Below are 27,473 nucleotides of genomic sequence, written 5' to 3'. Positions count from 1 at the left end.
GTACCCCTCACCTGTGTACACCACACACACACACACACACACACACACACACACTCTGTTGTCTGGTCACACTTGATCAGTCATCATTCACAGAAAGAAGACCTTGGACCTCCATACCTCTGATCTCTATATTCCCTTTGCATAAAAGACCTATGACTCTCTGCCTGGTTGTTCCACCTTATCCTGTTCAAAACTGGTCTCAGTGTAAGACCTTTCTAGGACTCACTTTCATCCTGTTCTCTATCAATTCCAATAATAATTTGTTAAGTAGCTTTACACTAATGCTTATAATGTCTCAGTCCCTGCCTATCCCAGCCTTGCCCATTGGTGGAGTCTGGATTCACCCTTGGAGAGTTCTCAGAACCAGGACACTCCATCCCCCTCTTAGCCCTGATACTGTTTAGAGATGCCAACTGCAGCATACCCAGCAATCAGATTGAGCTTCTGGGTACCAACATCAACCTTCATCAACCAAGTGTGTCCTGCTCTTTGGGCATTATCATTGAGACATCTGGATATTCTTTAGCCTGATTTACTCCCTTCTCCCCACTGTCTTCCTTTACTGCTAGACTGTGAACTCACTGAGTGTAGGGGCCAGACTTTGCAACTTAGAGATGATATTAATTGCAGTATCTCAAGCAGTGATAGTGAGAGTTGTATTAAAATCCTAGATTTAATTTGCTTTGAGTCATGGTGCACAGGGTTTTAAAAATAGTGGTTCTAAAGATTGTTTCCTTGGTGAAGACTTCTTCAAAAACAAGCAGTTCACAGAAAAGGAAAAACAAATGGTTCTTGAATATCTGAGATTATATTTAACCTCACTCATAATAACAGTACAATTTAAATATATGCTGAGATACCATTTTTCACTAACCAAATAGATTAAAAGCAAAAATTTTGTTAACAAGTTGTGTCATTAAAGATACATAACAGATACTCTTAAGCAGGTGCACATACTCTGACCTACAAATATAATTTCTAGAAATTTAGTCTATAGATATGCAGGTATGTGTGCAAAACAACTTACATACAATGTTACTTATTTCTGTATTATTTGTGATAGAATTAGAGTGAAACAACCTAATGCTCCATCAATAATAGACTGAGTAAGTAAATTATGGTACATCCATATGTTGGAATACTATGTAGCCAAAAATGTTATGGAAGTTTTTAATGTACTGATTGAAGTAATTTCCAAGATACCTGATTGGGAGGGGAACAGGGTGTAGAAGGCATGACGTACCAGGGTACCAGGGACACATGTGTAGGAGGGAGGTTTTCACTGTTCACCCTTTCATGCCTTTACTTTTTTGGAACCATGTGAATGCCTTATCTATTAAAGAAAACAGAACAAAAAAAAGAGCATTTGTAACTATAGAGCACTGTATCTTTTCCTTAACACTAAGCACAGGGTTTGGCTTTTGACACATGTTCAGGTACCCTAGAAAATAGCTTACATATCTATCATTTTAGAGAGGGGTGTAATCCCAGGGAGTAAGAGTGAAGAGAAAGAGTGAATCAAAGAAAGGAGAGAGAATACAAGGTGGTGTGTTATTGACCTCACCTTGATAGCCAAACAGAGCTGATTGTTTGGTGTCCAAAGAGGCCACAGGAAACCAGAACAGTCCGTGGATGAGGATGAAAGACAGGTTATTTGTTGGCTCTCCCTGTCTACTGTCTCTCACTGGTTAAAGTCTATCCTATGGGGGCATTAACTTCTTTAGCCTTTCTGTTATTTCCAGCCAGTCCAGGCAGCCTCTGGTGAAGGCAGAGCCTTCAGGTTCCAACGCAGCCAATGTGCACATACAACGGTCCCTTCTTGCCAGGTGTCACTGTACATAGGGACTCCTCTTTCTATCCCAGTAATTGTGGAATATGTCAAGTAACTGAGATGTGGGAATGGGGACCAGATACTGTTAAGTGATCTGGTATGGTACATAAATGGGCTCCATACAGTAGGTGCTCAGAAGGATTTTTTAAAATAAACTATTTTTTTTAGGCCAGTTTAAGTTCACAGCAAAACTGAGCGGAAGGTACAAAGATTTTCCATACTCTCTGTGCCCACACGCTCACAGCCTCCCTGACTATTAACATCCCACACCCAAGTGGTCCATTTATTATAATCCATGAACCTACATCATTATCATCCAAACTCAGAAGAGTTTTTTATTTGCTTTTGCTTGCTTAATAGGTTGGTTGATTGGTTGGTTAAAATAGTCAAGGTGTCTCCTATTAAACTATAAATCTGAGAGTCTGTAAAACCTAACCTATTTAAATCCCTCAAACACATGATTATCTTTTTGTAGTGCTAAATTATTCCACTCCACTTAAGTTTATACGTGTTTGTGTCTGTTCCTGTTTTATACTATGCATTTTCAATAAATTAATCTAAAATGTGTATTGCTGAATTGAAGACACTATTTTGGATGGGGTGCAGGCATATAAAGAAGTACAATACATCACCTTTCTCCCAAAGTTATTACAAAAGCATATAAACTTAAACAGGAATACAAGGATTAAGAAACAGTATTACACAACAAAACAGCACAATATGTGCTCCATCAGGGAAGTGATTAATGGCCAAGTGAGAAGTAGATACAATAAATACTATAAAAAGATTTATGCAGTTCATTCATATCTGTTGTAGTCAGGGAGGACTTGATGGAGAAACAGCAACTTGAACTGGACTTGCATTATGGACATGACTTAGAGAGGAGAATTAGAAATAATGAGGTCATTTTGTATGACAGCCTAGCCGAAGCCTAAGCTCTGAAGCTTGGGACAGCAATGTGTAGACTTTTTAAGAAAAATAATAATAGTGGGATGGTTTGAGATAAGTTCTGGAAAGGTGGGTAGGGACTATGTTGTTCAAGGCTTTTAAGTTATTTGCAAATAAACTAGAATTCTATTCTGTAATCAAGACAAAGTCATTGGAATTTTTAAGCAGAGCAGTCATGCACCCTAATGGAAAACAGTTTCTAATGAAGTAACTCCAACCCACCTCCACCCAAGAATAAATCAGAAGACATTCCCCCTTCTCTGCCATGGAAATGTTTGTAGTGAGCTGACCAAAGTCTGAATGCATTAATTTCTCTAGAAATAGATCCTGTGTACTTCTGGAGCTTGGTAGATCATGGGTTGGTTTGTAAAGGAAATATTTTAACTGTTGGCTCTCTATATCTTACACAGCATAAGCATTTAAAGGTAAGGGTAATTAAGGAGCAGTCTTAAAGTCTGAACCTAGATTAGATCAGTAGAAAACTGTGAATCACTAGCCACTGAATGGAAGGCGGCAGCATTTATCAGCGGCATCTGGGAATCTAAGGCCAGCGCCTATAACATCACATCCTCTCCTTTCTGCTATCAGTTGGATGCAACAGGAAACTGACGAAGGTGCTAGGCAGTTTCCTTTCTGCTCTGACCTGACTAGTTTCCTCTGCAGCTTGCTCACAACTTATTGTAAAGGAAAATCATGAAATACCAGTGAATTTCCTCCAGTTGGATCAAGCCTACAACAAGGAAGGAAAAGCAAATTTCTAAGATTAGTCAATTTCCCTTTGCAGCTATAAAGTTGGTTCAGGGCCTCCAGCTGACCCTTCTCTTTGGATGTGTCCCTCTTACACTTCAGCTTTACATCATAGGCAAGATAAGGACTTGTGGCAAAGAGGGCAACGCATATTATATAATTCTTATAGGAAATTTTGGGTTCGTTCATAGGAAAGCTGCCCACATAGAACAACTTACTTGATAAGCTTTTCATTCTTCTTTGATGTCTATCAAACTCATTAGTTCAAGGGGGTTAAACAAAATACAGAGTTCTCATGGATATACCCAGCAGCCGAGCTCTTTTGCTCTTTTCTCAGTGTGACTAAAAAGGAGCTGTTTCCATGGAGAATGTTTATGCAAAATTAATGAAGGAATTGAGTTAGTTTAGTGAAAGAGACAGGGTTGGACTACCCCGAAGAGCAAGAAGTTACGTCTGGGTTCCTAGGAGGTAACCTGAATTTTGCTGGGTCTGAGAGGGAGACGCTATGGCCTGTTGAAAAATGTAAAGAAGAGCCTGGCATCCAAAGAATGTGACTGGCTTACTTTGTGAAGTAATTCAACTTGAAAATGAAAATTACCATTTAAAGTATCTTCTCAGCAAACTTAACAATGTGGAGGAACAATGCGGTATTGGAGTTTGCGCTGAATGAAGAGAATATTAATTTAGCAGGTGGAAATTCTTCCTCAGTGCATTCAATTTCCTGTTATTCTACTTACCTGCTTTTAATTTCCCTTTGAAAATTTCCCTCATTTCTGTATTCATTGTTAGTATTAAAATAATGCTCTCATAAATTTCCCTTTTATACATTTGCATGATTTTTAATATGTATACTATAAAAATTCCTTTAGCTCATAAATTGTGGCCGCTGAAATGGATAATGGAATAAAAACAAGAATACAAAGTATGGAGTTTTGAAATATGAATAGTTGATAAACAGACTGTAAGAATAAATAAGGTAAGAACTCAAGGTTTAACTTTAATGGCATTTAGAGCGGCCGCTGTAATAAAGCATCTGACAAGCAACAGATTTGTGGGGGCTGTGGCATTCTACTCCTTTTTTTTCCCTAGAGACTAATTATCTATTACTTTACAGACATGCTTAAATACAGTGGAGCTCTTAAAAACAACTTGGTTGATCAACCAGCAGTAGCATTAAAGTAACAAACAAAAGAACTTGCATACAAATAATGGCCTAATAATTTTTTTAGGGGATCTTCTTAACACTTACGAGAACAACCTACCTTTTATTTTTAAAGATAAATCAGATCTCTGAGGGGGTGACTATATCCAGAAGTTTTTACTTAATTAGGCTGAAGCAGTACAATGGTTTTCATTATCAACATTCGTAAACATTTTAATAGTGGGATCTGAGTGAACTTGCCTAAATTGGGGACAAAAATAGGGCATGTGATTAAATGTAGTCAAAATTTCAGCAGATCTTATATCTAGTCAATTGAACATGGTTTACAATTTCAGGGTAACCGACAAATATTTTACGACAGACCTACAAAACCTGTGAAAATGTCTTAAGTCTGCTTTGTCCTCCCGCGGCCCTGTGCATCTCACTCAGGTGTTGACATCAAGGGCGCTCATTAATAAACATCCTGCGTGCTATACACGCTGTCTCAGAGCCTGCTTCTCAGTGAACTCAATCTTGGACAGTGACTCTGTTTAAAAGCAGCACTGACCGACAGGAGTGTGAGTCAGAGGAAAAGGTGAAGGGGTGGAGAATCACATCATAGGAGGGGTGGCCGAAGGGAGAGCAAGAAAGAGTGGAGAAAAGTCTGTGTAACACAGTGATTGAGTGAATAGACTCAAAAATCCTAGCTTGAATGCATACTAACCGTGAGAGCAGGACAAGGTTCTTAACTCTCTATGCCCGTTTTCCACAGGACCAATGAAAATAGTACTTAGGGTTTTTGTGAAAGTTAAATGAATTACTCTAAGTAAAACACTTTGGAAAGTGCTTGGCACATAGCGTTATATTAAGTGTTTGTTACTACTATCATTACATGACTCATCAGATATGTGACAGATTATGATGCAGAAGAGGGATTTGGCCCATTCAAGTGGCTCTAGAGGGCATTACTAGAGCCAGTGAAAGAGAACTGCAGCAAAGTTGACTTTGGCTCAAAAATGACATCCATCCAGGGGAGTGTAAGGCTCATTTTCACTAGAGCTTGGGATTTCTCCTGGGGGAGGAAGGGCTGTTGTGGGCGGTAGGACTGGGCTGGAATAAGATGAATAAATAATAATACTAAGATGAATCCTCCCGCTTTATTACAGCAGCCGCTCCTCCCGTTACCGAAGCCGCCTCTCCTTCCTTCTCAGATCAACTATGGACTTGAAGCACGGAGAAAGTAGAAATCAGAGCTCCAGCTTTTTTGATGATTTGAACAGCCTCCTTCCAAAACAGGAGGCAGAATGTCCTGCCGCCCCCCCAGCCATCTTCTTACTTCCCGTTTTTTCCCTTCCTCCCATCTGAAACCAGATAAAGGCAGTTGGTGGATATGTGGGTTTGTGCTGATTAAAATTATGAATTGGGCCCAATATTCCTTTCTTTATTTTCTCATTAGTTTCTTTTCAGCATTTTTCTCCCCAACTTTTGACAGAGAAATGATCTTGGAGTCAAAAGGCTTGAGACTTAGTCTTAGCACCATTAAAATATATCAACATGACTATCACCAGATGGAGGACTCTTCTGGGGCTAAGCTTCCTCCTTTGCACAGGGTATATTTCTGGAGAGTGTGATAATGAAGGGGATGGTGATAGACAATCTTAAAGATTTCCTCAAATTCGAACACTGCATTTCAGGCGGAGATACCAAATCTACAGACCACTCAGCATCTCGATGGTACACTTCGCTCTCCAGGTTTCTCCATTACAGCTTTTCCTCCTAAGAATATATATATTTTAAATTGAAATACAGTCAGTTATAATATATATACTCCTAGGAATATTTGATTCTTTTTTTATTGAAGCATAGTGGATTTACAGTGTTGCATTTTGATTCTTAAAAGACTTTTACATTATCCACTTCATTATATATAACACATATCTCATTCTTTGGGGAATCTAGTTTGAATAGATTATTACTAGGTTGTAGTTTAATTTGTTAATTAATCTAAGGATTAGTTAATGATAATGTCTCCCTCACAAGGGACAAACATTACTGATACTTTGAAGGACATGACTTAACCCAAAAAATAACATAAAAGGTAGCAACACTGCAGAATGGGGAGATGGGGAGATGTTTGGGGACAGGTAAACCCTTCAATGGCCTCTAAATGCATAACATAATCACCATTTTAATTTTTCAATGCAATCAACTATTTAGTTTACCTGTACGTATGACTAGCCCATGAAAGTAAATAATGTTAGTGGTGGTAAATGGCCTAGTACAATATTCAAGATTATAGACTTCACATTCAGACAGTTCTCTACACAGAATCTAGGTCCAACTCCTTTCTACCTATGTGACCATTAGCTATCTCTAATCCTTAGTTTTAAAATTAATAATGTAGGGTTGTTGTGAAAATTATTTTAAACAACAGAATATATATAACATGTCTGATATACTGATTAATACTCAATCAATGGTGGTTATTATTCTCACCATCAACAGGAACTTGAAAATGGCTAACTGGTTGATTTTTCCCTTCATCTCAAGCTCAGATTTCCTCCACATGTAAAAATAATGCAGCCAGATCTTTTTTTACTTTACTTAATTTACAGGGTCAACATTCATAATCCTAACTCAGTATATGCTCAGGAAAGAGTTGGTGAAAATGAATAATTGTGGTTAATCCATAGTGGCCAATTAGCCAAGGCTATTTCTGCTGCTGCAATTCTACTGAAGCTTGGCAGGATATTCTCCACTAAGTCATATCCCAGAAACAGCTTGTCTCAGCTCTCAGCATTCAGGAGTGACTCAGAGAAGAGCACGGCTTTATTTCAGTGACAGTGATTTATAAGGGAAAGCTAGACAGATCAGTCTTGAAAGCTCTTGACAGGACAAACTGAGTTGCTTTTAATTGGTTTGGCTTTGGGCATCCTGCTTGATAATGTAATCAATAATGTAGCGGGTTAATCAATGTAGAATCAGAATCCTGTCCTAGGGACACTAATATCTTAAAAGTGTTGTGAATCATTTTCATATAAGTTTTATATTTTTATGCAAATATATTTAAATCCATAAAATATATATACATTATTTTGCGGTGTAACTTTAAGGAAATAGTAAAACTTTGCACACATTATTCTGCAGTACTGTGTTTCTGAGATTTATCCATGTTGATAGATTCCTCTTGTTCGTTTCTCTACTTCCTACTGTACTGGAGTCTGTTTAATGAATACACTGTTTTGATCGTTAGGACAAAGTTTGGCTAAAGATGACCAATAGAAACCAAAATTACAGTCGTAAATAAAATAAGAACATTTCCTCTCTTGTATGTAAGTCCAAAGGTAGTTCTCCAGAGATGGTATGGGGTGTTACAGATTCAGGGATCCAGGCTCCCTCTGTCTTGCTACTCCACTCTGCATGGACCTTTACATACAGGTCACCTCTAAGTTCAGGGTGGCAGCTCCAGCTCAAGTGGACATACCTGCATTCCTCTCATAGAAAGAGCAAAGGGAAGACATTTCAATCCCCAATTTCACTTACATTCTCTTGGCTAAAACTTAATCACATGATCACAGCTGTAAAAGAGACTGGGAAAAGAAATCTTTATTTTAAGTGACCATATGCCTAAAATTTGGTTGTTCAATTACTGATGAAGAAAAGGAAGAAAAATTTGGGGGACCAGGTACAAGTCTCTACCTCAATAGACATTTATTTAGGTGATTTTCAAATTTTTGCTATTACAAACAATGCTGTGACAAATATTCACATATTTATTTCTCCTTGTGTTCATGTGAGAGAGTTTCTCTTGTGGAATATGTTGTTGGTAATTCATGTTTTTAACTTTGTCAATTGCTTTTCAAAATGGTCACATCAATTTTTACCCCAGCAGTAAGAAAGTTCCTGTTTTCCCACATACTCCTAATATTTGGTATTAGAATTTTTTAAAGAAGTTTTTTACAACCTGATAGGATTATGGGGTGGTGACCTTGGCAAAGGCAGTTTTGATAGAATGGTGGGAACAGAAGCCAGAATGCCTGGGTTGAGAGAGAGGGGGAGATAGTGAAATCAAGCTAGTGGGTGTAAACTCTATGCTTTTACCATGCTCAGCTGCAGGTGGAAGTGAGAGGTAAAGTATTAGAAATGGTGGAACATTCATGTTACAACTGGGGAGTCCTGAGTGGTTGGGAATAAAGCAGTAGAAAATGAACCTGAGAAAGAGGGGATAGTAATTGGAGCGAATTTTCGTAGGGTTTAAGATTTCAGAGATGGGACATTTCCAAGTGACGACTGAAATGAGCACTGATGTCAATAGATGCTTTTTGGTATTCCAGAGGACAAAAAGCTTCGAAGCTTGAAGGGAGACAAATACATTATTTATTCAGCAAATATTTTCAAGCACCTCCTAAGTGTCAGGCATTGTTCTAGAAACTGGAGTTGAATGTGGAGTAAAATAGACAGGCAAAATCTTCTCTAAAAAGAGCTGACAGACCCCAATTATGTAAACATGAAAATAATTTGTGAGAGCAAAAACAGCTATTAAGAAAATAAAACAGGAAAACATGCTATTTTAGCTAGGATTAACAGGAGTGTAGATGGGATATTACTCTGCTGCTTCCAACTAGAGGCATCAGTGTCAAGAGGCAAATGGCTGGTCAGGTGATTAGGGTGGTGTGGAACGCAGGGTTTTGCTGATTGCAAAGAAGTGCATCTTCTGAGGGAATTATGGGTAACTTAGACCAGTGTTAGCCGATTTTTAACTCTGGCTGGAGACAGTCAAGGAGAGAAGATACAGGTATTAATTGACAAGAATTATTGTTTTTCATCTTGAATTTATAGACTATAAGTAGTTGACTTTTTAGAACTTAGTTCCCAACATGCTTCTAAACAGAGATTATTGAGTATCAGTAGCTATTTCTTCCTTATAACAAGCGATGAAAACTTAGAAGCTTATTTTCACCTTTTTTCCCCTTTTTCCTTCTACAACACCTCCTTCTGGTCCTGGACAAGAAGGTCATTTGTATTCCTTTTAGAATGTGAAATTCATCTGTTGATAAATCATGAAATATCTCTTAATTCTCCCCCTTTTCCTTTACCTTAAGCCCCCTCCTTTAACCTTTAAGTGTTGCAATTTCTAAAACATATCTGTAACTCAAAAAGCCAACCGCTACCAGAAAAAACAAGAATAAGAAAAAAGCTTTCACTTTTCCAAGTTCATTAGCAGAGGGGGGATATGGATGACCCTGGGAACTGGTACAAAAGCCTGTTGCTCTTGGCAGGTGAGTCAGTTGAGATGAGAAATGTTAATATATTTGAACAGATATAAGTCAATGCTATTCCGGGGGTGGAAAGAAGCATGGTTTACTCTATGAGCATGTATATCACAGAGAAAGCTAAAAAATACTGTAGGGAACCATAACAGATAGGACAGTTTTAAAAAGTTTTCCTTTAAAATTGAGATAGTAATTCTCATTAATGTATGGGTCCAGATTTAGATCAAACCTACATAAAATGATCATTTCTAAATGAAAATCTAGATTTTAGTGATTTTCTCTTTCTGTTCCCAAAGCAACAAAATAGGCAGTGAGAAAGAATGAAAAGAACTCGGAGTTAGGACACTGGGTAGTAATTCTGGCCTATCACTAATGATACTAATCAGCTGTAAGATGATGGGTGAATCACTTGATCTCTTTGAAATTAGTTTTATTATTTGCAAAATAATGAGATTGGCCTTGTCCCTTTCTGATTAGGATATGATTTGGGGTTATATACTGTAAAGGGGTGCCCTTTTAGGGCCCTGAGGTGACCCATAATGTACCTATAGTGGATTATCTGGGGCTGTGTGGAAATTTCCATGGTACCTTTCTTGCTTTTATGCCAGATCATTATTCAGCTTTCTAGGTTGATAAAACAGTGGGAAGTAGTGTGAATGTCTGTGCATATTAAAAAGTGCCGTCTAACAGAAGGTTTAGACAGACTACAAAACAAAAAATAATCATTTAGGCCAGAAGCCCTTCGTTAACATGAAAAAACACCTGAGTGTGGGGGGAAGAAACAAAAATGTTTGATAAGTTTCTGGCTCAAATAGTTAACTGACCTCATGAGTTAACTTCTCCTTCCATTTAAAAACCCCACAGAAATGACAGAACTAACATAGAAGTGCTAAGCCCCAAAGATTTGCTCTAGAAAGCCAGGAAGAGTTCTACAATCTGGTATAAAGGATTTAGGTGGTGGTTAAAAATATGAGCTCTGGACTCAAAACTATGAGCTCTGGTTCTTGATAAGTTACCTACTTTCTTTGGGCCTTCCAGCCCTTGGGTAAGTTACTTTCCCTCTCTATGCCTCAGTTTCCATATCTGGAAAATGAAGGTACCTACCTCTGAGGATTAACACAAGTGAAGTGCTTTGAACAGTGCCTGACACGTAAGTTTTCTCATTTCACCTGATTATTATTATTATAGGTTTAATGCTGAATGTTAAAGCAGATGGGGTTCATCATGGATGATAATGTCCACCAGGGATTTTTTAAAAAACCAACAAAACAAACATATAATTCTATCTGGGTGAGAGATAACAGCTCTGATGACCCCTGACAAAGAAACCTAAGATGCTAAGTAACAAGGGCAGAGCAGGGCAGTCAGTAGGATAATTAATTGCAGGGATGAAGAGTAGCTGGACCAATCTTTTATTCCTCAAGGGGCTGCGGTAGCATTTGCCCCCAGGTGAAAGCCATGAGTTCTGTTCTCTAAATTGACAGGAATTTTGGCCACAAGATACTCCCAAGGTGGGTGCTGGGGCCAAAGAGAGAAATGGGACAATATCTCAGCTAACTTCCATCTCTCATAAGAAGGAATGAAAATGTAATCTGCTGTCTAAACTGGGACACTGGAGTAAAAGCAAGCACTATTATGCCAGGATAAGAAATGTCACCTGTGACCATCCCAGGCAAACCAGGACATTATTTCCTTTAGTTGAAAGGGATGGAGGGATACTTATGCCCCCAAAGGAAAGCCCACATGGCCACGCTCTCTTGCCTACCCCAAAATTGCATAGACTGCCCAGAAAACATGAATTTTATGAATTCAAACATTCCAGCTACCTACCAGGTCAATCAAACCTGAAATCGTAAGTGTGACTAAATGCCAAGAATTTCTGAACATCTGAGGAAAACCAACAGCCTGAAAGAGTGATACCACTCTGTAGAAACCAAAAAAAATTCCTTTGAGGAAATAGAATTAATACAGGAAATAGAGAGATCCATATGAATTTATTACATCCATAAAACAAAAATAGGTTGCTAGTTTTAAAAGAAGCAATGTAAGTTCTGGGAAATAAGAAAAGGAACTGTCCCTCCCTTCGGGTTGCCAGATTGAGCAAATTAAAAAAAGGACACTCGATTAAATTTTAATTGTTTCTAATTGCCTATGTATATGTACATTGAGTAACAAAAATATTACAAGGGATATACTTATGCAAAAGTTACTTGTTTATCTGAAATAAATTCTAAGTATCTAAATTTTATACTTCTTCCTTAAATTGTATTTCTGTTGGCTATCCTTAATTCTTTGTTATGCAGAATTTGCTTATAAAATGTCTTGCAGTTATAGTATATGTTCAGTTTACATAACACAGCTTCTACAGCTGTCAACTTGTTTCATTCTTTTGTCCACTGAACATTAATTACTGAGAAAATATACTCAACATCAGTAATATGAGCCAGGATAGGATACTGACACGTACTGGCATAAAGTTAACAACTCGAGAATTGCTCTTCAAATTTGATTTGTTGAAGCACGTGATACCATATTTCAGGCACAACTTGCTTTTTCATTCTTCAGGATTTATGCCGTGCTATTTTGATTAATAACATTTAAAAACGTTGTCCCCCAACAAAAGAGTATTGTTATCGATTTTTATTCCCTCTTCTACAACACTGCACATGATTCCACTTGTTGCCAAGCTGGATGAGAATTTAGTAACATCCATGCGAAAGAACAGGATTTTTAAAGGACTGAAATTGTCATGGCAAGTACCATAATAGTTATCCATTTCTTTGGAATTCTTCTGGAATTTCTTTCCCTGTCCATATGTAATGCTATTCCATTTACAAATAAACTTTACACTTAAAAGGATAAATATTTCATCTGTTCTTTCTCTTTTATAAAACATTCAACAATTTTTTTAAGCAGTGGGGTACTTCAGCTAGATCATTTGAGTTGAAAGACTGATACTATGAAAGGCTATTCTGCTGTGATTGTTTTATCTTCTTCATCAGAATTTCTCTTAATAAAATACCATTATTTTATCACTTTCTTTGGTAGTAGTTGAGTGATACATCTCATATGCGTAGCTGTTGGTATATACTGATTTATATCTGACTTTCTTCTATTTTTTACCTTGAGTAAACAGTTGAATACTGAGAGCTTCAAAATGACCTTTTCCCTATTTAATATAAGTCCACCATTCAGAAAACTCAGCAAAAAATTTACACTTGGGTTTTGGCATTAGGAGTTCAAATACACACAAATAGATAATATAATGGCAACCACTGCCAGAACTGAAAAGATCAATTATCCCACAGCATCAGTATGTCTGCCACTCACAAGTCCAATTCACATAAATAGGGTTTGAACCACTGAAAAGGTTGAGAATTAGTAGACTAAAAATAAATCAAACTGTTTGTCTAATGGAAAAAAAATAAAGTGAACTTTGAAAAAACTCAAAAGGCACAGTCTCCCCAAACAACACCGTATCTGATCTTCTGAAAGGTTTTGGGAAGCCTGGCATTCAGGGTTTGGTGGGCTTTTTAGAAGCAGGAGTGTTTAGGGATTGACAGATTTTCAGGTGCATTTCTGTGGTCATGAGAGTCAGGCTGTTGTTCAGCCACTGACTTTGAAATACTAGCTAATTGGCTGTTGTCTAGAAGGGTGGAACTGTTGTGGATTGGCTGACTCCAAGGACTGTGGGTTTTATCACTGATAGGCTGGTTTTCAGAAGCCAGGTGCTATCATTAATTTGCCAGCATTCGGAAAATAGTGGAGGCTGTTGTTTATTAGCTGATTTTCAGAGCATTTGTACAGATCCAAAGTTATCTATCACTAATAGTGATTACTTGTTCACAATTTGGGTCTTTAGCCAAAGAACAGTCTTATCCTTTCTTGAATATGAAAAAAAAATAAGTACTTTTAATTCTCAGTTCCCTTTTTGGCCTTCCTTCAGCCAAACCTACAGGAAAGACCACAGAGGACTGTCCTGATCTTCACTGTGGATGTCGCCCTTTAAGTGATTTAAGTACCAGTTACTGTTTTGGAAAAAAATGACTCTAACTGTCCATTGTTTGTTATTTATTGGGCAAAAATCCCCCAAACAAACATGTAACATTTCTTAACAAAGTTTATCCAGGACATAGGACAAAAACATTAAGTAGAGGACATGTTTCTGTAAATATAGGACACCTGGCAGTCCTATCCTCCCCCACAAAACCCCTACAACACAGCAACAACTGAGTAGCTCAAAAGATGGGCTGCATAACAGAGTGGCTCAAAATCTGAATAATAAATATACATTGTTGATTATAGATATGTCTTAAACCATGAGCAATTCAGATTTTTCAAAAATGCTGAACACTGTCATTTAACAAAGAAACATAGTGATATTTTAACACCTAGTTATAACAAGGTATACTGGAACACCAGAATACTGAAAACTGGTAATCTTCTTGTCCAGGTCAAATATCTTGAAGTCCCAAAGTCCTCCCCTTTCCCCCCACCTCACATTCCCATAGACAAGTCCTATTAATTCTACCTTTAAAATAGAATCCAACTACCTCCATCCAACATCTAGCCAACCACAAACCTCCATCAACTTCACTTCAGCCTCTGTCTCTTGCTACAGTAGGAGCCTCTTAACTGGCATCCCTGCTTCTGCCCTTGCCCATCTAAAGTCTATTATTCCCTCCTCCATAGCCAAAGCAATCCATCTAGCATGTAACAAGGTTATGTCTCCACCCTTCAGTAGCTTTCCATTCCAAGATCTTTATCAAGGCTTATAAGCTCCTACGTGAGTTTGCCTCTGAGTACCTCTCCATCTTTGCAGGCCCAGTAGCTCCAGGCATGCTGGTATTCTCGTCATTCCTTAGAAGGCTAAAGATTTCTCTTGTGAGACTTTTGCCCTTGTTTTTCCCTCTTGCTAGAATGCTCATCCCCCAGATATTCATCTGTCTCACTCTCACTTCATTCTGGCCTCTGAGCAAAGATCACCTCTTCAGAAGGACTTCCCTGGCCACCTAGCTAAATAATATACCCCTTTTTCTCTTTATTGCTGGCTTATTATATAACCCAGTTAGAATGTAAACTCCATGAGGGCAGGGACTTTGCTTTGTTCTCTGCTGTCTCTTTAGTACTTAGATCAGCACCTGGCACATACTAAAATATTCCATAAATAATTGTGGGAGAAATGAACTAGTTTAAACCAAAGGAGAATTTATCATAAGGAGCTGAGTACTATATCTCACAGAGCCTAAAGAAAGGACTACAGTTGAGGATCAAACTCTACCCAAGAAACCATCTCCCTATCTGATACCTGGGTGTCTCTCTGTGCATCTGCTTCCTTCAATCTCTTTGCAGTTCAGTTCCTTTTGCTCAACTGGTGACAGGGCCTGTGCCAACTGTGTTTTACACTTTATAGCTTCAGTTACTGATGAGTCTCACAATCCCAAGCCAGGATTCTCAGGAAGAGATCATTGGCTCAGCTGGTAAAGTACTTACCCAGAACAATCCACGGCCAAAGTTGGGGTTACATTTTAACATGGCTGCTCCCAATGCAAAAAGTTGCCATATTTAGAGAAAAATTTTGGATTGACAAAAATAAAATCCATTATAGTAATAAATGTGCAGTATTATCTCAATAATATAGTTTCAGAATCTATGAGCCAAAAGCTATTAGAAACTATTAGAAAGACTAAGAGAATTTGAAAAAAAACTATAATCATGGTTGAAAACTTTAAAACACACCTCTCTCAAAAACTGACAGATAAATTGGATCAAAAATAAGTAAACACTTAGAAGATGAGAATAAAACAATCCATAAGCTTGAATATACAGAATGCCCAAGCAGTCAGGATAAACTTATGCAGATAGGATAAACTTCAACTGATGTGTTAAATGTTTTTCTTCAGCCTACAGACATCTGTTTAGGTGAAACATCACTAAACTTAAAGCAATACACCCAAATTTTAATCTGACAGAGGAAAAAAAATAATTTTTCCTATGTTTCCACTCTTTTTAGAATTTTTAAATGAAAGCTGATTTTCAGGGGAAAAAGAATGCAATTCAAATAGACAAATCCTTGCCTATCCAATATCGAACAAAGAGAGAAGATATAGATAAGCTGGATTAAAAACATGAAAGGACACAAAGATGCAGAGGTGAAGGGAAGTTTAAAAAAATTAAAAGAGAACATTATGGAAACTTTGAAAAGAAAGCTTTAGAAAAATAAATGAAATACATACTTTTCTAGGGAAGTAAAAGTGATTTAAAAATTCGAGAAGACGTAAGGCAACTTAAATAATTCAATAATTGTAGATAAAGTAGAAAATGAGCAAAAACCTTTCTCCACTAAAGACACTCTCCTTAGGTGCTTTTATAAGTGAGTTTTTCAAATCTTCAGGGAAGAGGTATCATATTTAACTCAGAGCACAGAAAAGGTGAAAAATTTTAACATTGTTCTACAGGGTAGAATATTCCTTATAAGAAAACTAAACAAAGATTGTACACACATACACACACACATAGACCCCTATTAACCAATCTCTGATATGAAAGTATGCACAAAGATATTAAACAGATGAATGATGCTATACATTAAGGATTACCATGACCAACAAGGGGTTATTCAAAATGCAAACATGTTTTAATATTTATGAAATATATAAATATGGTACACTATATTAAAGAAAGAAAATGATAAATTATCTAAGCAGAGAGAGGAAAGACATTTAGATAAAATTCAAGATCCACCTTAATTTAACAACAACCACACATCTTTTTTTAAAAACTGAAGTTCAGTCAGTTTACAATGTTGTGTCAACTTCTGGTGTACAGCATAACATTTCAGTCATACATATACACACATATATTCCTTTTCATATTCTTTTTTATTACAGGTTACTACAAGATATTAAATATAGTTCCCCATGCTATACAGTATAAACTTGTAGTTTATCTATTTTATATATAGTAGTTAGTATCTGCTAATCTCAAACTCCCAATTTATCCCTTCCCACCCACTTTACCTCCTGGTAACGATAAGTTTGTCTTCTATGCTTATGAGTCTGTTTCTGTTTTATAGATAAGTTCTTTTCTTTCTTTCTTTTTTTTTTTAGATTCCACATACAAGTTATATCATATGGTATTTTTCTTTCTCTTTCTGGCTTACTCCACCTAGAATGACTATCTCCAGTTCCAACCATGTTGCAGCAAATGACATTATTTGATTCTTTTTTATGGTCAAGTAGTATTTCATTGTATTTACATACCACAACTTCTTTATCCAGTCATCTATTGATGGACATTTAGGTTGTTTAGTTTGTTCCTATGTCTTGACTATTGTAAATAGTGCTTCTATGAACACTGGGGTGCACATATCTTTTCAAATTGGAGTTCCCTCTGGATATATGCTGGATCATATGGTAAGTCTATTTTTAGCTTTTGAGGACTCTCCATACTGTTTTCCATAAAGGCTACACCAAAGTACATTCCCAGCAACAGTGTAGGAGGGTTCCCTTTTCTCCACATCCTCTCCAGCATTTATTGTTTGTGGACTTTTTAATGATGGCCATTCTGACTGGAAAACACACCTTTTTTTAAGGTAGTAATAAAAGAAGATTTCCATAACTTGACAAAAAAAATTTACCAGAAATCACTCTGAAACATTACATTTAATGGCTAACTACTAAAGAGATTTTATTTAAAAGGAGAAACAGGGAAAGGAAGCTATCACTGCTATTTTTCAAAATTACTTTTAAAATCCTAGTTGTTGCAATAATATAAAAAAAAGAACTAAGAAGTATCAAATGTGGGGAAGGGAGAGACATAACTGTCATTCTCTGCTAGAAAAAAATGCAAGAAATTAAACCAATGAACCAATGGCATGAACAAGACTGTAAGATGATAAAAGACAAACTTATAAAAGTAAATAATCTATATGCAAGCAATAATCAAAAAGAAAATGTAATGGGAGAGGACTACAGACAATACAATAAAAGTATGAAAATGTATAGGAATAAACTTAGCAAGAAATTTTTAGGATTCACATAAAGGAAACAACAAAGCTTTATTGAAGAGTATAAAAAAAAGGCCAGAATAAATGTAAATATGTGATTTCAGGTAGATGTGAAAACCCAATACTGTTAAGGTGTCAGTTCCCTTTAACCTAATCTGTAAATAAAACATGACCCCAGATAAATTCCTAACTGGATTTTAAAAAACTATCATTTGCAATACACCATCTACATAGTAGCTAATGTAATAGATAAATCTGCAACCTTAGTGACTTAATACAATAAAGAATTTATTTCTCACTCACAGTGGAAGAGTTCCTGATTAGGCTGACTGGAATCCAGACATCTCTCATTCTGTGACTCTGGCCTCCTGTTAGGTCCTTGGAGTACTTGCTTGGGGACAATGACAGTGAAGAGGGCATACTTGTTTCCCCATCACTTTGACCTGAAAAGGACAAAGAATGTATTTGCCCACATTCCATTTGCAAGAACTAGTCATATGACCCTCATTAGGTGCAAGGGGAGCTGAGAAATGTAGTCCCCAGGGAGGCAGCTTCTTTCCAGCAACAATACTTAGACCTGAATGCACTGACCCTTACTTTGACCATTATGAAAGTGGAGCATGAGTTTTTGGTGGTCACCTGGCTATCTCTGCCTTAATATGCAGCAGTAAGAGTACAGGAATAAGTTTTAAAAAGAATGTAAAGTTAACAGATACTAAAATATACCACAACATTATAGTAACTAAAGTAATGTGGTACTGTCAGGGAAAGTTAAGCATATCAATAGAAAAAAATAGTGAGTAGAAACTGAACTACGTATATGTGGAAATTAAATGTATAATAAGAGTGTCACTTCAAATAAGTTGGGAATGGATACACTGCTTCGTAAATGATAATGGAACAACTGTCTACCCATTTGGACAAAAATAAAGTTAGATTCATATCTTATACCAAAACATATGGGTTATTAAAAGCATAAACATGACACAGAAAATACTAACAGTACCACAAGTAAATACAGGAAAAAAATTTCATAATCATTTTTCAGCCCACACAACACACACACACACACACACACACACCCATAAAGGGAAAAGTCACTTTCATATTTTACAGTGCGATGTAAGTTGGCACATTGTAGGAGAGAAATTCAAGAGTATCTGAAATATACTTTAAAATATGTTTTGCTTTTTATCCATCTATTTCTTTTCTAAGCATTTACTCTTCATAAGTATTCAAGCATAGGTGCAAAGATATTATTTGCAGTATTCTTTTGTGAATACATCGGGGCAATTTGTATGAATAATAGCAGGAGAGTGTATTACATGAATTATAATATATCCATTCCATGGAACTATTTGGTCTTTGAAAAAAAAATGACGTGGAGGAGGAGGTCCACAATCTTGAGTAAAAATAACACAAGGTGTAATAATAATAGCTAGTATTTATTGGGTTATTAGAATGATTTAAGTGATTATGAGTATTAATTTTCAACAACAACCCTATGAGGTATGTACTAATATTATTCTCAGTTTAAAGATTATAAAATTTTGGCATTGAGATGTATGGTAACTTGCAAATGTAGCCTAGTAAGCGGGAGAGCTGGGATGTGAACCTAGGCAGTATCGCTTAAAGCCCGTGTTCTCAAGCTGTGCACTGTACTAGCTCCGTGCATAGTCTGTTATCATTTTTGTTTTTAAAAAAAGTATTTATCTGTATTTGTATGTGTTTATTTTAAGACATGTGAAAAGATGCCCTATAATGTAATTTTGGTTACCCCACCTAGTGGTGGTTGTTTTGGAGTGTCACTTTTTGTTTCTGTTATGGTTTGATCTTTTCCAAAAAGACATGTAGTCCTTATAACATAACAAAAATCTTAGAGTAAAAGCTTGAGTTTGATGAAATATACTGAAGTGATTCAATGCTACAATACAATCCTTAAGATTTAGTACCCAGTGAAGTATCTTGTTTATGGAAAACACTGGATAAAAGCTTGTTGAATGAATGAAGGAATGAATGACCAGCCTCTTCTGTTAGTCATGAAATTCTTCAGGCCTATGGACTGCATTTTATATCTTATCTGTCTCTACTTTATTACCATGCTTTCCCTCAATAAATATTTGTTAAATTTATGTATATATACCCATTAAATTTAAATATTCTTATTTATTTCTTGCCATAGCTTCCCTCTTTTTTAAAAACACAATCTTAAACTTCTGCCTAAAATTTTGTTTATATTATTAACTTAGAAAACTGGAAGTCTCCTGCAATATGTCTCCTCAATAGTAGTTGCCAATGCATATTTATGAATAAATACTTAGTGGCATGTTGTGATTTTCGTTCCTAATGAAGTGAAGCTAATAATGCAAAATTAATTTAAAAATCATCTTTGAGTTCCAAGTTGTGAAATAATATTACTGAATTTTAGAACTTATAAGCTTTCCCCTGCTTTGGGAAATTAGTTTTAATTTGAACTGTTTTGAGATCTAATGGGTACTGTTTCTTTGTTTTTAGAGAACATTGTATTTGAAAGGAATTTGTTTCCAATTAGAAGCACTTTTTTTTTTTTTTTGCATTCAAGAGAAATCTGGAGCCTCTGGAACATACTGTGACAATCCAGTGCACTTAGCAACTGAAAGAGCGTGGGCTGAGAGTGTGTGGAGCCTAGTGACATTAAGAAATCAATTTGCCAAGAGGTGGTTTCAAATTTGCAGACTTTTTTCAAGGTGTTGTAAAGAGGTGTTGAAGCCATGAAGTGATTAGAAAATGACATGCATTTCACTGCTTGTATAATATTCTATAGCTCAAATTTCCTCTTTATATGTCTTCTGTCCCATTTTCTTTTATATCCCAAGAGGATAACATCATGCTTTGTGGAGACGTGTACAAGAGAAAAAACCCTCTATCTATAGTGTTTGTCTCTGATAATCCTATACCTCTTGAAAGCCTTCCATCTTTCAGGCCTGTTAACTATAGAGGAACAGACATGATAAGGTGCTCAGAAATTTGGGAAGCAAGGATATTTTCTCTTCTGAGGTTAAGGTAGTAAAAATGCACCTATGTTGTAAGACATCTCCTAAAAGGACAGGAAAAAAAAAAAGACCTGGAAATGTATGGAAGACATAACGAAGAGTGTAGGAATGCTTTGACCAAATGAGGTAAAAAATATTGCTAAAGAAGGAAAGAAAACCCAGATTTAACATATTAAAAAATGAATCAGTCATCCTACTTCTCTGTCTAATTGATGATTTGGGGCTCTGAGCATCAGAAAATAAATCTGGTTACTTTCCCATCTCTCCCAAAAGATGAATTTATTGTAAGGATATCCAGAAACAATGGCACATGAAGGCAGCTGGGCCTCTGGGATGGACAAGAGTCAGAACCAGAAAACTCTCATTAACAGAGGCAATACTTTCTCTCCAGCTCCTCCCTTTGCTTTTCTGAGACATTTTGCTTCTCTCTCTCGAGACCAACTTTCTCTGCTTCTCCATGCTCTTTATAAGCAGTTCTATGCCCAGCAGAATCTCAGTTTCAGATTCTCAGGGGAAAGAATTTGATTGGTCTAGCTAGGTCAAGTGTTCATCCCTGGTTGTCTTCTGTGACTGGTGGTGAGATCACATGGTACAAACAAGACTTCTGGGTGCCTGGGGACTGTTTTTTGGAGAAAAGTAGGTTCACATGCATTGGTTATTCACCTAATTGTTGCAAGCTCCTCAAGTCATCTCTTAAAGCCCTTGATAGTAACATCACTAGAATTCTTTCAATTGTTTGGATACATTCTACATCTTCTTTTACCTTACATACTTATCATCTATTTTTTTAAACATTTTTTATTGATTTATAATAATTTTACAATGTTGTGTCAAATTCCAGTGTAGAGCACAATTTTTCAGTTATACATGAACATACATACATATATTCATTGTCACATTTTATTTTTTTGCTCATTCATTTGTTCAATCATTCAACAAATGTTTGTGGAGTGACTAGTAAGTATCAAGGCACTGTTCTAAGCACTTGGTGATACAATTCACACACACACACACACGCAATCCCTGGCTTCACTATCAAGTTCTATTAATTCTTCACTATTTCTGGCTTTGTTTTTCAGTTCATTTAGTTACAGCCCTGATTCAGGGTCATTATGATTGATCTTTATGGTTTAATGGAATCATAGTTAAGGAGTTGGAAACTGATCTATAATTGATTAACTTTGGAAATAAAACCAGGGGGGTCAAAGGGCCTGAAAATTTAGGAAAAACATTCTTAACAATCCACACAGTTTCTGTTTCTCCCTGAAATATAGACATATGGAAAGAGGAATTCTAGGTAAGATGATGAAGGACTCACCAGTGAGCCCTTAGAATAAAAATATATTATTTCAGTGAGCTTATGATGTTTTTTGAGGCACAGAGTTTAAGGAACTGCCCTATAGATGTATATGTCCCTGACTGATTATTTTGAGAGTTGAGATGAATATATGTATATGTATAGGCAAGTACTCAGGCAGAAAATAAAACTTGTGCTTGTTTTAATCTATGTTTCCTGCTGAACGATCACCTTAGAGAATTGAAGTATCATCTGCTTCGCACCCACAGATGTTGCTCATCTGTTTTTCCTCTACTTTATATTTACCTGTATTCTGTACTTCATATGTCATTTTCTGTAGTTCATTGTCTCACAAATTTTGTTTCTCTTCTCATCATGGTATGCTGCTGTATCCTAGAGATAATTAAAGTTACAAGATAAATATGCAGTAACAACTAAGACAAGGTTGGCAAACTATGGTCTGCAGACCAAATCTGGCCTGCTGCCTATTTTTGTAAATAAAGTTTTATCGGAACACAGACTTGCTCATTTATTCACTATTGTCTATGGATGCTTCTGGGCTACAAAGGCAGAATTGAGTAGTGGCAACAGAGATCTATGGCTTGAAGCACCTAAAATATTTACGACCTGGCCTTAACAGAGAAAAAGTTGCCAGCCATGTTCTAGGAAATTTAATTATTTGACAATTTTTGAGGAAAATATTTTTTGAAGTTTGGAGTTTTTAAATTTTTCCACACTTAAATGCAAGTAACACCAGCAGAATCTCACTCTATGTGCATGCATGCGTGCGTGTGTGTGTGTGAGTGTGTAAAACCCAGAGAGTTGAAAAAAGTTCATATGTCGTAAGGAAATGGAAAAAAAATCGGAATTTTTTTTGAGAGAGAATATGATGATTTTAGCTTCGCACTGATGTTACTGTTAAGACGGCTTGTTATTGAGAAGAGAATTGAAAATGTATTCCAGTGGATAAACAGAAATGAAAGATTTCTCTTACAAAAAAAAGCTTGTCACCTTATCAACTGCTCTTTTATATTTTTATTTTAAAAAATCAGTGACTTACATTCTAGGCACTTCATTAATTTTAATTCACTTAACTTTTACAATAACTCTACAAAGGAGTGACTATTCTTGTAATCTCCATTTTACAGATGAGGAATCTGATGCACAGGGGAGTAAAATAAATTTCTAAGGTCACACAACTAACAGGTGTTTGAGCCAGGCCATCTGACTCTGGAGCCATGCCCCTAACCACTCTCCTATATGCCCTCTGGCTTTTCCCATAATGACCTTGACAGTGAATTTGGTGACAGCACTATGAGATCATAATGTATCAACAATAAGCAGCAGCTGTCAGTCTAAACAGTATAAGATATGCATACATGTTTACTTATTATACGAGTTCGATAATTAAATCTTGGGGTTTGGGGTTAAAAAAAAAGACACCTAAAGAAAAACTGCTTGAAATTACTCTTTCAGCAATACTTACAACATTCATGCAAATTTGGGAGGAAAAAACAACTTGCTTTGACTACTGAAAGGAGAGAAGTCTTGGTAAAGGGTACTACAATGATAATGAAAGTTCAAATAGATAGAAATCTCTTGCATTTTCCTTCAGGGTCATCTCATAAAGTGCAGTAAAAGTCAAAGCTCACATAATAGAAGCCTCTACTTAGCAAAACTGAAAAGTAACCTTTTCTTGATGATGCCATCAAAGAAGCAGGAATTGTAGCCAGAGATTAGCTGGGGAAAGAAGGTGAGGGAGAATGTTCTGAGAAGCTCAAGCGTATATAACTAGATAGGTTGAGCTCTTGAGCAAAGCTGGAGCTAGGAAAGGGCATGTGCGTGTGTGTGTGTGTGTGTGGTGTGATGCATGTGTGTGTGTGTGGTGCATGTATGTGTGAGTGGTGCATGTGTGGTGTGTGTTGGGGACGAGGTGGTGCTGGTAGGGATATGGGTAGGGTGTCATGAGAGATGAGTTAAATAGTGGTCTTTGAACTTTCTTGTTTACTCCCTAGAAGATTTTCCAAAGATTCTGTATCTTCCTACATATTTTAAAATAAATTTATAGCATGTTGTGAGTATTATATTGGCAATACATCTTATAATGGGTGGGAAGGCAGTAATGGCACCTTGCTTAAAGGAACTGTTTAAATTGTTCCATCAATGCCTCATAGTAAGATTCTAGATACCTTTGCTTTTGTCAAGAGGAAAAGAACAATGGTCAAAGGGAAAGAGGGAAGGGAACTTTGACTGCAGGTGCCTTCAAAGGCACATAAATACGTGAAAAATATGGAAGTGGAGGATCTGGAAGTTGACTCAATTAAAATCAGACATGCTCATACCCTTGGAAAGTCTTGGTATATTCCAGGGACTAGAAGGACCCTTGGTTGAAAAGTAGGGATCTGGATCATCAGGAAAGCCTATATATATGAAACTATAAAATTAAGGCAACAGCAACCCACAGAACAAATCAAACTATTTGAGTCAGCATGACTGGTTTTGCAGTTTAAAAGATCATCCTGGCCACAGATCATTCTGGCTATTTTGAAGAACGGGCTGAAGAAAGTAAGAATGGAGGCAGAAGGACTTAGGAGGCTTTTGCAGAAACCTTACTGAAATAGGATGAAGGCCTGAGCTAAGGCTGAGACCATGGAAATGGAGAGGGAAAGATAGCTTAGAGTAGTGCTGTCCAATAGAAACATAATGCAAGCCAGAAACGAGGGATACATAATGTAATTTTAAGTAGTCTAGCAGCCATATTAAAAAGATAAAAAGAAACAAGTGGAATTAATTTTAATAATATATTCTATTTAACCCAATATATCCAAAATATTGTCATTTCAAAATGTCATCAATATAAAAATGAAATTTTATATTCCTTTTTTAAACAAAGCCTTTTAAATCTGTCCTGTATTTTACATTTATGGCACATTTCAGTTCAGACTAGTTGCATTTCAAGTGCACAATAGCCATATGTAGCTAGAGGCTGCTGTATTGGACAGCACAGGTCTAGAAATTGGGACTGGATGGGACAGGAGAACTCAAAGATATCGCTGTTTCTAGTTTGGGTAATAGGATGGTATCCAGTGGAAGAGCCAAGAGGGTGAGTTGAGACAACTTTCACCAATTTATAATTTCAGTCAAGTTCATCAAGTTGACTTAAATGACCACAAATCTAAATAAAAACTGTGTGCTTGCTTGGAAAATGAAATTAAAATTTTTTTGAAGTATAGTCAGTTTACAATGTTGTGTAAATTTCTGGTGTACAGCATAATGTTTCAGTCATACATATACATACATATATTTGTTTTCATATTCTTTTTCATTATAGGTTACTACAAGATGTTGAATGTAGTTCTCTCTGCTATACAGTAGAATCTTGTTGTTTATCTATTTTATATATAGCAGTTAGTATCTGCAAATCTCGAACTCCCGATTTATCCCTTCCCACTGCCTTTTCCCTCTGGTAGCCATAAATTTGTTTTCTACATCTGTGAATCTGTTTCTGTTTTGTAAATGAGTTCATTTGTGTATTTTTTTAAGATTCCACATATAAGTGATACTATATCGTATTTTTCTTTCTCTTTCTGGCTTACTTCACTTAGAATGATGATCTCCATGTCCATTTATGCTGTGGCAAATGGCATTATTTTATTCTTTTTTATGGCTGACTAGTATTCCATTGTATAAACATATCACAACTTCTTTATCCAGTCAAGAAGATACAGTTTTAAAACTAGTCTCCAAGCTCTTACTTCTAACCTAATTGCCACACCAACCCTATCCTAGCATGAAAATTCTGGAGCCTCCACTAATGGCATCTGTTGTTTACTGAATGAGAAAAAGCAGGAGAGGAGTAGATTGGGAGAAAGATGTGTGTTTAGCCTGGACATGTTAATTTTGAGGTACCCTGGTAGTTTGTATTATTCAAAATATTACCTCTTCCTCCCTGTAGGAGATTATAATTCCTGGCCCCACTGAGAATGGCCTTAACAATTTGAGTTGTTTTCGAAAATAAAATGTAAGCAAAGTGATTGGTACCAATTTGGAGCAGAAGCTTTAAGAGCCCTCGAATGTTTCCTCCATGATTTTTCCTCCTCTGCTCCAAGATTTGCAATGTTCCCAGGTATGGCTTGTTCTTTCAGCCTTAGTTCTAAAATGAAGAGAATATGTGAAGCAGAGACTCAGCTGAGTCACATTATTCACAAATGTGAGCAAAGGATAAAATTTTGTTTTTGTACAGAAGACATGGGGATATGGGATTATTTGTTACTCTTGCATCGTTTAGTCTAAGGAGACTGACATAGGGTTTTGTACTGGAATTAGGGTGCTGCTGCAACAAAAACTTAAAATGTGCAGCTCTGGCTATAGAGCCAGAGAGTGACCTGCAAGGAAACTGTTATTGGAGTGACTCTATGCTGGCCTGCTTGGTTTCACACTTTAGGCCACCGTCTGGAGTTTGTGGCTCTTTCCAACACTTTTGAATAAGAATGAAACACTGTATCATAAGGTATGAGATTTGGAGTCTCCAATAGCTGCCTAAGGGGCCAGGTGATCTAACTTGGAAGTACAGAGGTGAATCTTGACCAGTGGGGTAGAGAAGACAGGAGGAAGACAGCAGGTACATTTTCTCTACCCTTCCTTCTTATGGACTACCCCAAGATATGGTATATAAAAATCTATATAGCCTATTGGGAGATAACCCACATGGCTGAGCAACTGGAAGTGCGTTTCTTTATGATGCACTGGCTAGTGTTGTAGTTCCTTTCATCAATCCCTGTCTTGGTGCTTTTAGGCTGCTGTAACAAAAATACCATGGACTGGGTGGCTTAAATTGCAGGCATGTATTTCACACACTCTGGAGCCTGGGAAGTTCAAGACCAAAGCACAGCAGATTCAGCATTCAGGTGAGAACCTAGTTCATAAATGGCTGTCTTATTGCTGTGTCCTCACATGGCAGAAGGGTCCAGGGAGCTCTCTGGGGTCTCTTTATAAAAGCACTAATCCCATTCATGAGGGCTCCACCCTCATGACCTAATCACCTCTCAAAGTCCCTCCCCTCCAAAAACAATCACATTATGTGTTTATGTGTTAGTATTTAACATACAAATCTGAGAAGTGGACAAACATTCAGTCTATACCATTTCACCCCTGGCTCCCAAAATTCATGCCCTTCTCACATGTTAAAAGACATTC

General features: G+C 36.7%; 2 long non-coding RNA genes across 2 annotated transcripts; both read right to left on the bottom strand.

Moving 5' to 3' along the window:
• Nucleotides 1-1,146: 1,146 nt before the first annotated feature.
• LOC140700461 (uncharacterized) lies at nucleotides 1,147-1,628 on the bottom strand. Its single transcript, XR_012078855.1, has 2 exons — nucleotides 1,565-1,628; nucleotides 1,147-1,333 (listed from the first exon to the last, which is right to left on the bottom strand). It is a non-coding gene; the product is annotated as an uncharacterized lncRNA (long non-coding RNA).
• A 3,166-nt stretch (nucleotides 1,629-4,794) lies between these two features.
• On the bottom strand, nucleotides 4,795-26,398 carry LOC140700460 (uncharacterized). Its single transcript, XR_012078854.1, has 4 exons — nucleotides 26,319-26,398; nucleotides 22,584-22,670; nucleotides 18,252-18,391; nucleotides 4,795-4,928 (listed from the first exon to the last, which is right to left on the bottom strand). It is a non-coding gene; the product is annotated as an uncharacterized lncRNA (long non-coding RNA).
• Between the last annotated feature and the right edge of the window lie 1,075 nt (nucleotides 26,399-27,473).

Source organism: Vicugna pacos, chromosome 12, assembly GCF_048564905.1.
Source record: "Vicugna pacos chromosome 12, VicPac4, whole genome shotgun sequence".
Classification (NCBI taxonomy): domain Eukaryota; kingdom Metazoa; phylum Chordata; class Mammalia; order Artiodactyla; family Camelidae; genus Vicugna; species Vicugna pacos.
Note: the sequence above shows the minus strand (reverse complement) of the source record. Positions and strands in the feature narration are given on the sequence as shown.